The sequence below is a fragment of the Salarias fasciatus genome, chromosome 23 (genome assembly GCF_902148845.1).
Source record: "Salarias fasciatus chromosome 23, fSalaFa1.1, whole genome shotgun sequence".
Taxonomy (NCBI): Eukaryota; Metazoa; Chordata; class Actinopteri; order Blenniiformes; family Blenniidae; genus Salarias; species Salarias fasciatus.
This window is the reverse complement of record NC_043766.1, coordinates 39,808,127-39,824,067: the sequence shown is the minus strand read 5'-3', so window position 1 is coordinate 39,824,067 and position 15,941 is coordinate 39,808,127. Positions and strand designations below refer to the sequence as shown.

The 15,941-nt window shown below is 45.2% G+C and overlaps 1 protein-coding gene across 2 annotated transcripts in view; it reads left to right on the top strand.

Moving 5' to 3' along the window:
- Positions 1-15,941, top strand: part of LOC115382203 (NLR family CARD domain-containing protein 3-like) — a 617,169-nt gene that overhangs the window by 257,268 nt on the left and 343,960 nt on the right. The gene's annotated exons all lie outside the window — the stretch shown is intronic.

Sequence of the window (15,941 nt, the reverse complement as noted above, 5' to 3'; positions counted from 1 at the left end):
CACACTGCTCGGGGATTTTCAATCATTTATTTTTGAATGTCGTGCTTTACTGCTTCAGGATGTTTTCTTTCTTTTTTTAACAGGACAAGGCTTGCTCTAAGCGCTCATCCATGAGCCGTTGCAGATCACTGTACTGAAGATATGCTATCCCACCGCGCATGAAGCTCCAGTTCAGAACGTCGGCAGCAACTGCTTTGGCCTTCCGAAGCATTTCTAACGATGCCGAGAAGAGTCCGGTCTTCTCCCAACTCCGTATCTCGAACAAAAAAATCTAAAAAAAAAAAAATAAAAAATGAGGATAGAGGAAAAGTCACGTATAGGATATATATTCCCCAATTATGTACAGAACAGTTGGTGAGAACAAAATAAAGTACTTACCATTCACATAGTGGATGTCCGCACCATCCTGATGTGGTGGTGGTGGTGGTGGTACCTCAGCCGGGCCTTTAAATGAAAAGAAAAAAAAAATTGAATACATACATACATGTTATAAATATTAAGTTTTTCTCCACATCTCAGTCGTAAAACCTACCCCTCAGATCATCGTCAGTCTCGCTGTCATGTCCAGGATCAGCCTCAGACTCAGACACAGTTTCGGGGTCGTGATCAGCGATCGGTGGAGATGGTGTTCTTGGAACGAGAGCTGAAAAAATAAATAAACAGATAAATAAAATTATTCAATGGATCATTTAAGACTGAGTAAATAAATAAACAAGGAATATAGGAAGAATAAAATACATGCCTCTGAGCTCCTGGATTGTAGTAGGAGGATCGGTCTGCGTAGGCCCTTAAAATACAGGAATAATTTAAGAAAAGGTTACACACATGCATGGCATTATTATTATTATTTTATCCCACCATCAATATTTAAAAAAAAAAATCTTACCAGTGAGATCGACCACCTCGCTTGTATTGACAGCAGTTTCTACTCGACCAGGTGCGAACAGGAGATCTTTAATATGAAGACGATCGTCAGAAGTTTTATTTTTTATTTTAAACAAACTTAATAAACTTCAAAAAAAAAAAAAAAAGACTTACCGGAAGTACAGAGGTTGTTGAGGTCTCCCGAGACTTGAGTGTGATCAATGTCGTCGAAACGGCTCAGAGCTAGGAGACATCAAATAATTACTTTAAAAAAAAAAAAAATACTCATATGTACAACCAGGTATGAATCAGATCAGGTAAACCTACCCCGGGAAAAGCGAGCTCTTACTGCAGAACCAGAAGTCCCCGGAGTGTCTTCTCGATTTGGAGGAAAAACTGGAAATTTAAATAAAACAGAGATAGTGAGACCTCCATAATGTCTTGAGATCTCTGAAGATTTAAAAACAAAAAAAAATTACCCCTGGTACGGAGAGAGGATAACTCTTGTAGAGAATCCGTGATAATTGACCTATTTCTTGTCAGATTCTGACGGCCTGTGTTTGAAGGTCCTGGGGCTTCACTGGCTGTCGAGGTCAGATTTCGAGTCTGATTATCGAGCCTGTCCAGCTCATCTGTCAATCGTAAAAACAAAACAAACCTCATTAGATTCCATAGACGATTATTCTCAATTAAATACAGGATTGATTTAACAATTTACCAAAATCATCCCGGGTCAGGTTAAAGTCTTCTTCTTCTTCTTCTTCAACTTAAAAAAAAAAAAAAAAAAAAAACTTAGTTAAACAGGGGTAAAAACTTGTTTAAAAAAAAAAAAAGAAGTCCATTTTTGTCTGATCAAATAACATGAAATTTAAAAACCATGGTACTTACACCGAGAATGGGTCGTCGGCTCTGTGGATGATGATGATTCACCGAAGAAATTAGTCTTGTCTAGAAAAATATATTAAAATGCACTTTGTTTTCTCGCTCTCACACTTTTTCAAAGAGAAAATAATTTTCCAGTCCATTCGTCCTACCGGCCATCTTGTGGTGTTATTGACGGGGTGTTTGGTATTTTTCTCAAGCAGTGATCTTCTTCTTCTTCTCTCTCCTTCCTCGCTCTGCCTGTTGCAAGCTGAAGTGACTGACTGTCACTTATATCCGTGCTAGCTAGCTATTTTGCATTTGTTTTTTGGTGGTTTTTATGACTGTTGATCCTTCCAATAAGATCACAGGATCGGCATGAGGTGTTGGAGAGAGGTTGGGTCTTGGAGGAAGTGAATATTCTTTCTGAGGGGGAAGTGTGAGGGTGTGAAGAGAAGCCCAAAGATTCTTGTACGAATTAAAATTAGACCGGATTTACTCTTTGTGAGAAACTGATTACGGATCAAACAATACAAGATAGAAGAAAGATAGACTTATTGTCTGTCCATGGTGGTGATAGAAATTCTTCTTTGATAGGATCCACCTATAAAATATAATTACACAAACATGCTAAGACGCATGCTCACGGGTAAAGAGATGTTGAGAGAACAGTAGCGGATAAAATAAATATGTAGAACTCACTGTCTTATTTTTCTTTTGTTCAGGAGGAATAAAAGATTTTTATGGGGTTGTGGTACTTTGTAATGTCTTCCTGAATGTGACTGTTGAAATAGTGGAAAAAGTAGAGGATGAAAACTTAAAGATCTTTTTTTTTTTTTTTTTTTTTTATCCTTCGGACACAGGTATCATAGTTTGTTTCTGAGAAAAGTTATGACCTGCTCACAATCAATTTTCTTCTAAGAATAGCATATAAATATTGTATCTGAACTAAACAAACTCTTTTTTTTTAAATTTTCTATCAGAGTGACCCTGTTCATAAGACAACTTCCTATGCTGTTCCCACAATCGACTCCCAGACGTCCCCTGCTCGTATGCTATCTGATAAAAGCTTTGAAGTAGACCTGTCGAACTAGATTACCCCCGTTTTATGATCCCTTCTTTTTCTTCACCTACGGAGGATGCCTGACTTCCTCAGATCAGAACCCACCCCGCTCCCATCCTCGCACCCAGACATCTCACTCGGATGTGACTTCCTTCTACTTCCTTAAATCAGGCACACCCTATGCGTCTCTGTATGGTGAGGTCTTGTTTTCTACCCAGAATATGCAGCTGTAGCTAGCTTCAAACACTCACACCCTTACAGTACGGTCGTAAATGATCAAACAGTCAGTCAGACGGTGGGGGGAAGACTTCAACAGTATTTTTATTATTCGAGGCATAGTTTAATCAGAAATACTTCTACAAGAGTGAAATCAATCGCTACTGACTAGTAATAATACGGCTTTATCATCACCAACACATTACGCAGAATAGAACAATCCAAATTCATCTGCAAAGCAGAATGAAGTCTGTCCACTTCATCCGAAGGACTGAGACCGAGCCCGCATTGAATGGAAAGTGAGACGGCATCGACAAACAGCGTGTACAAAGATATTATGTGGTACTTAGTTGTAGAAAGAGAATTTTTAGACAATTCGTGTACAATTTTCTCAAATACAGAGGACAGACTGGATTCGGAAGCACTCGTTATAGTGTTTTGCACCATAACCCACCATGCTGCATCTCCCCGACACGACCGGACTTGAGCTTGAATTTTTTCCATGCGTTGAATTTCAGCATCGGTAATCATACTGTATGCACAACCCAGGACTCTCTTACAGATAACATTGGTTAGAAGTCTCTTCAACTGAGAAATAACATCATCTAGCTCGATAGTTTGACTTAACAAATTCCCCATCTTTCCTCCTCCTTCTTCTTTTTTTTTTTTTTTTTTTTTTTTTTTTTTTTTTTTCTTCTTCTTGTTTTTCACTCACTCACTCTTCCAGCAGTCACTCACAGCAGAGTTGATCAGTGGTCACGGACTGCCCGACATCAGAGTCGTAAAAGTCGCAGATCAGCTCTGCCACTCTCCGAACAGATTTGAGCTCAAAGATCAGGGTTTCCACGATCGCTCTGATTCTCTCCTCGTCGGAACGGATTTTCCTGAGGATCAACAGCTTTTGTATGGATGGGATCAGCTTGGGTGTGAAAAGTCTGGCCATCAAGCGGTCGTAATGCTCCGAAAAATAGCCATCTGTCTCAACATCAAGACACGGGTGATGCTTCTGACTGGGGTGACTGGTTCTGCACCCGTAACAGGTCTCCTTCTGGTATCTGCCTATCACCAGGTTCAGCAGGTGAAGCAAACCCAGTTTCACTGTACCGATCAGACCAGCTGAGATCCAGCCGTCGACATCATCCTCTCCAGATTCTCCAGCACTTGGAGAAGTAGGCCCTGCACCTCCCCCGGGTTTGACCAAGACCGGGGCAGCCTCCTCCTCCTCCTCCCCCTCCTCCGCTTGCACAGGAGCGGCCTTGCCCGCCTGCACCAGACTGCGCTGATGAAGAGTTTCAAAATCACAATTGCAGGCCAGTTCCTCGTTGTTGAAGCCGGTTGTCGGGTGAGAACAGGGAAACAACGAAGATGATGATGATGATGATGAAACAGCTTCCTCGTGGCTGAGGGCATGAGGACAGTCGCACGTCAGCTCATCCTCGTTCAGGACAGAGGATGGTCCGTATGCAGAAATATTCGGGTTCTGAGAGCATGATAACAATGATGGGGAAAACGCTTGAAAGTCTTCTTGTTCTTCTTCCTGGCTGAGGGCTTCAGAAAATAAAGACAGAGAGTCCTCACTCAGCAGATCAGGGTACCCCGGATGAGGACGCTTGAACCCGGCAGAAAATCTCCTGTTGCTGTACTTCTGCATGGCTGAAGTCGAGAGAGAGCTCCTTTTTATATGTCGAGGAAGAAAAAAATAACAGATGTACTGACGCCACAACTTCTCCCACCTCTCAATAAATAGTCCTCGACGACATGTACGAGGCAGAAGGCGTGGTTTAAAACGTAAGTGTTCTTCTCACGCTAACCACGTCTCTCCAATCACGCGAGTTGTGAAACAGAGTGGTTATTTTTCCACCATTTTCTTTCATCTTCTCTATCATTGCATCAAATGGTAAGTCAAGAATCTTTCTGTATACTCCGCACTCACTGTTAAAGGTTTCCAAAACAAAACTATCTGTCCGCCGTTCGTCGTTTGACGATTGCATGCTCGCACGGAAAAACCACCGACCGCACGCCACTGTTTTAGTCTGCCATACAGCACAGAATCTCATATTTCGCTGATCAATTTGTGAATCAGGAGACTGTGTTAAGCGGGCACAGTCTCCTGAATCTTTATCCCCCGTACACCAGCTGTGATACCTGTCAAGCAGCATCGTCAGAACACCCCAATCGTTCGATGAGACAGCTGTCTGAGACGAAAAAGGCCCAAATTTCTCATTGCCATCCAACTGATAAAGACAGAGTTCGCCAATGTCATATTTGAAGAAAAATCCCCAGCTACCTCCAACGCCGTATGAGGATAGAGACCATTCCTCATGTAACAATTCTTCCGGGGGCATCTGAGTCCGGTAAAGGTATATAACGCTCTTTTTCGGCGTAGTGCCCAACATTGAAAATTCATTAAAAATCGTGACAGGAGTTTCGCTGATGAGAGATTCCGGCTGCGTCTTCATAACACGTTTCTCCGCCATCTCCGGGTACAATATAAATTCACCCCCCTCTAACCGACTGTCTGACTCCTTCTCATCCCTTCAGATGTGTCAACACCTAACCCGTTGTAAAAACTTCAAAAGACCTCAGACGGAAGGAAGTTTGGGGGGGGGGGGGACAAATGCGCAGTGGACATACGCTGGACAAATGGTGGACAAATGGCAAGGGGAGGGGTTTATTGGGGGCCATAAATCTTTCGTTTGACATATAATATCCTATCTGTCTCTCTAGTGCGTGTGGTTACTTTATCCAGGATTCACTCTTGGTGCGCAAGTGGTTACCTCATGCTGGTTTAGTTGGGGATCCCGTGTTCCAGATCGTTGTGCCCACTAAACTACGCTCAGATGTGCTAAAAGTTGCACATGACCAATCAGGACACTCTGGTGTTGGGAAGACGTACGACAGAGTTCTGAGGCAGTTCTTTTGGCCGCGTCTTAAGAAAGATGTTTCTGCTAATATCAAGACATGCCATGTATGCCAGCTAACCGCGAAGCCCAACCAGACTTTAAAGCCATGTCCACTGAGTCCTATTGCGGTTGCATCCGAGCCGTTCCAGCACTTGATCATTGATTGTGTGGGTCCGTTACCTAAGGCTAAGTCAGGGTCACAGTATTTGCTTACAGTGATGTGCCAGCTGACGCATTATCCCGCTGCTTATCCACTTTGCACCATAACTGCTAAAGCAGTGGTGCGCGCACTCACTCAGTTCATTTCTGTCTTTGGAATCCAGACCTATATCCAGACTGACCGTGGTTCCAACTTCACCTCGCATCTTTTCGCCCAGGTGCTAAAACAGCTCCGTCTGTGGCACAGTAAGTCGACAGCGTGGCATCCGGAGAGCCAAGGTGCTCTGGAGAGGTTCCACAAGTCTCTAAAATCTCTCTTGCGCGCTTACTGTACTGAGCTGGGTTCGGACTGGGAGGAAGGTCTGCCGTGGCTAATGCTAGCTGCCAGGGAGGTTACTCAGGAGAGCACTGGGTTTAGCCCAAATGAGTTGGTTTTCGGGCACACAGTGAAGGGTCCGTTGGCTGTAGTGGCAGACGGCTTTCGGGATCCTGTTCTTCCAAAACACCTGGAAGACTATGTCAATGGGTTTAGACGGCGTCTTTATATGGCTAGAGATCTGGTCAAGGACAGACTTGCAGTGGTACAGGGAAAGATGAAAGCACTGTTTGATCGTCGCGCAGAGGTGCGTTCATTTTTACCGGGTGATCAAGTGTTGGCTTTGTGTCCAGATGTCTCTTCCCCTTTCCAAGCAAAATTTGCCGGTCCCTACGTTGTTCTGGAGCGTCTTTCAGATCATAATTACTTACTCTCCATGCCGGACTGTAGGAAGAAAAAACAACTCTGTCATGTTAACTTGCTGAAACTGTATTTTGAGCGTTAGACTGAAACTGCAGAGTCAGAACTTACTGCTAGTGTGGCGTGTGCAGTTGGCTCTCTGGAGGTCAGTACCATGGACAGCATGCTGTCTCGTGGTGACGTCAGCACCATGGATTGCGCTTTGACGCATGGGCATCTTAAAAATTCTGAAACATTACGTAATTTGGATACCTTGTTCTCTCACTTGCCTGAGAACCATGCAAAGCAGTTGGCTGATTTGATTCTCACATTTTCCTGTCTTTTTGCAGATGTGCCGGGTCGCGCTCCGGTGTTGTGAGTGTCTCTGTGTTGTTTCACCTTTTTCTTTCCCACAGACCTTTTTCCCTTAAATTGCTTCTGAGTGCACCAGTTGCCGGATGGGAGGCCTGTCGGGGTCGAGAGAGTGTGGAGGACAGCAGAACTACTTACCTTTTCTTGTCGCCTTGTTCTATTGTTGACTTTGTTTGTTTTGTAGCCTGTTAAGCGTCCTGTTATTTCTGTTATTGACCATTGGTGGTCTTCACAGGGATCCTGTTGGGACCCTGCTCTTTATGGGCGGGGGTGTGACAGCCCCCTGCAGGTGGTCTGTGGTAGGCATTGGGGTTTGGCTCGTGTGGAGGTCTCCTGTCGGAGGGCGCTGTGGTGCGTCCTGGGGCTGCGCTACTTCCGGCCGCCCCTGTTAAAAGCCAGGCTTCCGCCTTCCTCGGCGCTCCCTGCTGCCGCTCCTTGTGCTCATTCTCTGCCTCGCTCTCTCTCCGGGTTGCCATCCTCCACCGACGCTGCCATGCTTTGAGTCTGCCACGCCGCCGCTCTTTTACAGGTTAACTTACTGATACACTCACACACAACATGCACCTCAGCTTACTCCACTTACACTGATCTCCCGCACGCACGTCCACACCCTTACAACACCACACACACTCACCTGCTGGTGATTCCATCTACTGATTACAAACAACATGCACCACAGCTTACTGCGTTGTGCTCTCATCTATACTGACAACACACTGATACCTTTTGTATTTGCAGCTTTTAGAATATTTAAAGAGTAGAAACCCAATTAATGATTAATTAAAGTATTTAAAACCTTATGCCGTTGTCCTGTCCCCTCTTTATTTGTTGCGGTCTTGAGCCGGGCCGTAACAGTCCGTCTGGGTTTATTTCACTATTTAACAAGCAGCTCTCTCCAACTTATTCTTTATAAACTCTTTACCAGTGAAAAGTGATTCTACAGTATCTGCCTTAATTACATCTATAAGAGGGACAAAAATCCAGCGTCTTTTCCAGTTAAATTGTGCTGGATTTTATTTTTAAAACATCCAAACACCAGAGCCACACGCGTGATGTTTTTTTTACAAATCATATCGTTTAGAATTCTGTGGAAAATCCAGCAAATAATTCTACTTTAGGGTGAAGGAGGAGATCTGATCTGATCTCTCACTTTCATGCACTGCTGCGTCTCTGAGCCCTCTCCAAGATGGCGGCGTGCAGGCACGTCTCTCCATGCGCAACGAGGGTCGAGTACATGATGCCTGTGGTCCCTCCGGCCGAGTAGGCCGAAAAACCTACCCGGGTGGTGGTAAAGAGGGCTGATGGAAACGCCCAGAAGACGAGCACAGCCGAGCTGAGTAGAGTAGAGCAGAGCAGGGGAGGTGGAAACAGCCCATAACAGGAAACACCCCCTTCCTGTTTCCTGTCTCCCTCCACCCTCTGCAGAACACGTGATTTCCCTGAAAGACCAGAAAAACTTTCCACTGCGTGTTTGTCAGAGCAGTGTGTGAAGAACGGAGACAGAATGAAGACGGAGACGGACTGAAGCAGCTTCTTCTCTCCAAAAGAGTCTGAAGAAGATGTGAAGAGAGTTGATGAGGTGAGAATCTCTGTCAGCTACAACAAAGCTTTCACAACGCTGTGTTGGACTGGATCTGACTGTGTGGCACACACACACACACACACACACACACACACAATAGCAGGACCCATGAGTCCTAATTGAACTTTATTTATTTCGACTAAATTCAACACGGTTTTCGGCAAACACTTTGACAGAAAAACAGCAATTCAAGATGGACAGCAGGAAACGGTGGACGAGAGAGAGAGAGAGACAGATGAACAGACATACTGTTTCCTGTGTTCGGTGCAGGTGTGTGTTCATGTCGTGTTCTTCAGTCCTCACACAACAGTTTCATGATTTTAAAATAACTTTCTCAGAGGCTGAGATGTTTTTCTGGAGCTGGGCTGTTCTACACTGAGTTTGAACAGCAAACAGGAAATAGTGAGAGAGGAAACAGGTCTCTCCCCCTCTCAAGCCCTCCTGTGTTACCGAGCACATGTGCCGAGCACATCCTCTGATCCGCCATTTTGACTGTAGTCTTCGCCTGACCGCCATTTTGATCTGGAGTTCTATCCCCCAGTCCCCCATCTCACCTCTCAAACATCTCTCTCCCTCACACACACACACACACACACACACACACACACACACACACACACACACACATTGAGAGTAAACATCACTCCATCCCTTCTCTCAGACGCGTCCCAGATACCTGTGCTGCTTTTTCCCAGTTCTCTGGTTTTGCCTTCGACTCCATCTCAGCTGCAGCCTGTTGGATTGTTTGACAGCCTGGAGGTTTAATGAACTCTCTCAGAGTCACTGCTGGTGTTCTGCTCCATATCTGAGTGTTTGCCTTCGTGACAGGGAAAGGTGTTTTAAGCAGCAGAGCCAGTGATTAGTGGAGTCATAACAGGGACTGGAACACAGAGTCCAGCTTCAGCTGAGAGAGTTGAAGTGTTGTGTGAACTCTGTGTCTGTTCGTCTGCTGTGGTTTGTGGTGAGAAGCAGAAGGTCTTTGGCAGGAAACAGGAACTAGTGTGACGTTTTGCCCTGAGTGTGGGTTGAGACAGTGAGACGGCGTCCTCACATCAAGCAGAGACAGACAGAAGGACTGAGGAGGGACGGAGAGCAGCTTCTTCTCTCCAAGAGAGTCTGAAGAAGATGTGAAGAGAGTTGATGAGGTGAGAATCTCTGTCAGCTACAACAAAGCTTTCACAACGCTGTGTTGGACTGGATCTGACTGTGTGGCTGCTGGCTGTGTGTCTGTGTGTCTGTCCAGCCTACATTATGGACACCTGTGGGGACCTGGGAGGGTCAGGAGGTTTTTAGCTGGAACTAGATGAGGTGGTGGTGGAGGGGAATGAGAACAGAAACACATTCAGACAGTTGTCATCACGCTGTGTTTCCACACACTGGATGAATGGATTACAGTTCACATCAAACAGCTGACAGCAAGAAACTGTCTGACAGCTGCTGAACCTTCACTGCTGTTGTTATGAGGATGAGGATTCATATTGATGAGGTTAGAGCAAATCAGACCAGATTATATGAGTCTTTATTCATCCCACAATGAGAAACTGCAGACATTCCATCAAATATAAATGCTGTCAGTAGAGATATGAAGTTCTGTGAAGAACTGCACAGCTTCAGCTGAGAGAGGTGAGAGTTGTGTGAACGTCTGGTTCGGTTTGTGGTGAGAAGCAGAAGAGATACCAGGTTGAAGTCACGTTGACTTCTGTTGAGAAAAAAAAAAACAACATACTGAGGTCACTTCCTGTTTCCTGTCTGGGCTCTCCTCCCTCCTCCTCTCTGCAGAACACGTGGCTTCAGAGAAAGATGAAATAAACCAATTTTCTCCTCAGAGGAAGAAGGTGAAAAGCTTCTGGAAGCTGTTTTCTTGTTCTGTGTTTATTCAGAGCAGCTGTGTGTTCATGACGTGTTCTTCAGGATTCACATCATGGTTTTATGGTTTTAACAGAAGTTTGTTCAGAAGCTGAGGTTTGATGCTTTAATGGAGGAGAGCAGGCTTGACTGTGTTTTAACAGAAAACAGGAAATAGATGGTACAAACCTGAGTGTCTCACACACACACACACATACACACACACACACACACACACACACACACACACACACACACACACACACACACACACACACACAGAAACATGTGCAAACATGCATGTGCACACACACGTACATGCATGCATCCACAGACATGCACACACAGAACAGAAGAACTCAGGAGTCTGTAGAAAGATCCAAAACTTCAATGAAATGTTATTTATGAAGTTCGAATTCAACACAGTTATCAGGAGGAAAAAAAAAACTTTAACAGGAAGAACCCTGCAGAACCAGACTCAGGAGAATCAGAGTCAGAATAGTCTTTATTGTCATTGCAACAAGTTACCGAAGTCACAAGTTACAACGAAACTGCTCAACTGACCAATCACGGTCGTCATCAGTGGTCGCAGCTGCATCATCAGCAACTCGTCATCACCACAAGGGGTCAGCAGAGAGGTGTGGTGGAGACATTGAGGGGGGGGAGGGAGTGTGTGTGGTGTGTGTGTGGCATTTCAGTTCATCAGTCCATGTAGTGTGTGTGGTTTGGCCCGCCTCCCCTTTGTGCTCCAACTCAGATGGTTGTTGCCAGGACGACCTTGAACGAAGCAGTCCAAAGGTGAAGTTGGGTTGCAGCTGGGAGTGAGAGAGGGAAGATAGAGAAAGCAATCAATCTGTCCTTGAATATTCAGGGAGATGTTTAGTCTTCCAGGGGCGCCAAACACAATCACAAGTTGTCTTGTTTTGGTGGAAGGAGCCGTTTGACCTTCCTTTGCTCGGTTTCTCCACTTCTCAGACAGAAGCTGGTTCAACCCTCTCGGTGATGGTGACATCCAACTTGCGTCTCAATCGTCCATAACCCAAATTGTCAACCTTTCGAAAGAGTTTGCACCAACGGTCAGTTTCAGCTTTTGCCCGTTGATTTGAAAAGACTGTCCTCCCTTGGACGTCTTTTGTGGTGGAGTCTTCTTAATCCTCCAGAGGATCAGGTCGCAGCACCGGCCAATCAGCAGCAGGCCGATCATCATAAATCCAAAAATTAAATCATCCATAATGACCTTGACGGACAGGGCTCCAGTCATGTGACACCACTCCACAATTTTTTTTTTTTTTTTTCAGAAAAATGACTTTCTGGAGAACCCGGCTCAGAGGAGACCTGTGTCTCCAACACTAAATGCTTTAAGAAAACAGCTCACAGACTCAAACACAGATATAAATATATAGAAACACTGATAAAACTCAAATAAATGAATAAACCATGTATTTAACAGAGAGAGAACTCAGGAGTGCAGCATGCTGGAACATGAGGACGTCTCACTCTGGACACATGCAGGAGTCAACATGTAGACCACACACACTTCCTGTTTCCTCTGTCAGCTCTCCTCCTCCTCCTCTCTGCAGGACACGTGATTTCTCTGAAAGAGGAAGAACCCATTTCCTCTTATTTCCACCACAGGTTTGTCAGAGCTGGACGGTAGAAAGGAGACAGACTGAAGGACGAGACCAGCAAAGAGCAGCTTCTGGAAGAGAGTCTGAGGACAGCAGGTACACACACACACACACACACACACACACACACACACACACACACACACACACACACACACACACACACACACACACACACACACACACTAGTTGGACCAGAAGTCTTTCGAATGACACACACACACACACTGTCTCTGCTGTAGAGGTCAAATAAGAGCAAAAGAGCTCCAGAGGTCAAAGGTCACAGCAGGTTTCCTGTCTCGGTGAGGCCTCAGGCCTTGTGTGACTGTAGTGACAGCACTGCCTTTGTCACTCCTGCAGCTGGACACAGTAGGAGCTGAGGAGATGAGGTTAGCAGTGGAGAGAGAGGAGGAGATTCATGTTCTGTCAGTGGAAAGATGCAGAGCGAGTCCTGAGAGCTGTGGAGGACGACACCCAGACTCTTGGCCTGAGGGGAGGGGGGCGCTGAGGGAGAAACTCTGAGCTGGAGGTGGATTTGGTGGTGATGAGGAAGTGACAGGGTCCCTGAGCTTCCCAACCAGAGAAAAACAGGAACAGAAGACACTTCACTTCTCCATCTTTCTAGTTTTCTAGTTCACTCAATGCAAAACATGTTTTTATTTTGTAGAATGAGTAAGCAGAAAACATCAGGCTCACCAGGACCTGAACCTGGATCTGGACCTGGACCTGGATCTGTTTTCAGCTCTGACTCTGGGGTTACATCTGGCTGTGAGTCCATGAAGAGTGACCGGTCTAAGAATGAACCCATTAACTTTAAACCAGGACCAGGACCTGCTGATGAGGGGTGAGAATCAGTGTTTGTGTCAGGATTCATCATCACAGCTCACACACACACACACACACACACACACACACACACACACACACACACACACACACACACACACACACACACACACACACACACACACACCATCTTCAGAAACACAACACAAGCCCCCTGCTGACACACACAACAAAAAGCAGTTCAGTCACACACACACCTGCTCAGACACACAGAACACACACACGAGGCTCAGACTGAGACACACACACACACACACACACACACCACGCACACACAAACACACACACAGAGTTGTGACAACATGAAAACATCACCTCTCGGTTCTTGGGACCACAATGATCTGATTTGTGTTGTATAAAGCATTCACATTCTAATCATTATGCTCTGATCACTCATGTATCCACTATATTAACCACATTCTAAATCATTATGCTGAGATTCACTTATATACAGTTGTATTCACATTCTAATGAATATGTACTGATCCAACTGTTCACTATATTTTCACTTCATACGTATTCTGTGATTGTTTCATGATTTTGAGGCCTTCAGCCTTCAACAGGCTGTAACTGAAAGCTCATTCTGTGTGATTCTGATGGTCCCAGGCCGGTTTCAAGGTTAGGAGCAGGGAGTAGATCTACTCCCTGTTCTCTCCCCACATGAGAAAAAAGCTTCTGTGTCTCATGAAACAATTGCTGTCTGTATTGGTCTCCGGGAAAAACAACCTGTGACGGTCAGTGTTATCAAAATGTAACCATCAATCAACTTGAGTCATTCAAACACGAAGGTTTAACGTCCCGAGCAAAGGAGAGCTCGACGCCATTTCTGCTGGAGATTCTGACGCTGTTAGATCTTCATAGCTGAGGCCCGGGGCGCCCTGTTTTTATCTATTGCTAGCATTCAGGTTATCTCCCTGTCTGAACAACCTCCCACTGAATTAAAAGAACTTGTGCAGAGACTTGGAACTTTTGAGCATTCTTGATTACTCCTTTCTTCAGTTTTCTGCTCCAGTCTCAACATTTGTCATCAACATCACAGTATTGTTGATATGTTTTCTCAATGCTGAAAAAAAACCTTTTATAGACACTGAAAGCATTTCAACAAGTTTCATTTTGAAAATAAATAAATTGCATTTGAAGCACAATTAAATTTATGCTGGCAGAAACTTTCCAACCTTGACATGCAAACACCAAACATCTCTGTGTGTGAATGATGGAGCCTCTTCACCATCAGATCGCTGCACTCTGAGCAAATTGTCAAAAGAGCCAAAACTGGTTTTCATTAAATTCAGAACTGAAGATTAGATCTAATCTTAAAGATTTCAGAAGATCCAGTCCAGAAAGAGCAGTTTCAGTTTCAAACACTTCAAGCAGACATCAGATGTACAGATGAAAGCAATACGATCCTTTGGATGGAATATTGTGAAACTTTAATGTTCCATGAAGTTATTTCAACAAAGGAGCATTAAAGATGGCTCCTTGTGGCCATCAGAGGTAACTGCACTGTGATCAAACTGAAGAATAATGCTGCATTCACACCGGACGCGTCGCGGGCGTCGTCGACGCTTGGGACGCCTCGAAGCTGACGCTTGTGACGCTTTAAACACGACGCTTGACACCGGGTGGTCACAAAGCTCGCGACGCTCTTGACGCACGTCAGTTAATTGGCGCGCGGGAGGCTGATTTCTGTTTCCAGCTATGGCGGATCGCATCAGGAGAGCGGCTTGGCTTTATTTGTTAAATAAAGCTAGACCGCGTCGTTGTCGGAAAAGTGGCTATTGGCTGGTCTGCTCCTCTCTGCTCTGCCTGCAGCAGGGGGCGCTGCTGAGACTGACCGCTTGTGAGCACTTTGGGACGGGGGAGGGGCTCACGCAGCACCCGCTGCTCATGGACGACAGCAGCGAGACGTCCTGTCACGTCTCCAGAGCACCAGAGAAGGTTGCTAGATTTGTCGCTAGTTGCTTTTGACAAAAAAACGTCGCCAAGAGGCTTTGGAAAGTCGCCAGATTTAGCGAGAAAGTCGTCAAGTTAGCAACACTGGCCGGCCCGCATCGGTGCTCGGACCACTCGTAGTGACGTAGCACCGGAGGGATCGTCTCTGATTGGTTGACACTCAGCGGCAGCGCGTCGAAAGTTCAGTTTTCCCAACTCTCAAAAAGTGACGCTCACGACGCTCCTGACGCCGGGGACGAGCGTCGTGGGCGTCGACGCTCGAAACGCTCGAAAAGCGACGCTCATGACGCTCCTGATGCGCCGCCCCGCCGCCCACCGCTCCACGACGCTCGTCCACCATAGACTTTGCATAGAAAAGCGCCGCTCACGACGCTTGCGACGCGTCCGGTGTGAATGCACCATGACAATGGTCTTGTTTAAACTGCACACACACACGATATCTTCTTGTTTATTCAGATCTTCATGTGTTTCAGGATGAATCCTGGACCTGGACCCAGCAGTGTGTCCATGAAGAGTGACCGGTCCAAGGACATCATTACAAATTTCAGAGGATCTCGTTCCTTACGGTCTCAGTAGGTTTTCTTTCATCTGCTGTTGTGTATTTTCTGTCATTCTTTACTAAATGATTCATTGAACATGACACACATTACTGTCTCCCTCTCACTGCATCTGTCTTCATCACGATGAGCTTTAACTATTCTCCTTTCTTTATTGTAATTTCTTCTCATGTTTAGTTTTTATGTTTTATTTTTTTCCTTTGTTTGTCTTTTTTTCAGTGAACAATATCATTTAAAATCACTACACAGTAAAACTTTAACACTTTATTCTGAGATTAAATTTCCTGAAAAATCCCCAAAGAATGATCATTTTATCAATTTCTGAATTCACTACAGTGTAAAGTGAACATTGTTTAAGAATTTCAAAGACCAAACAG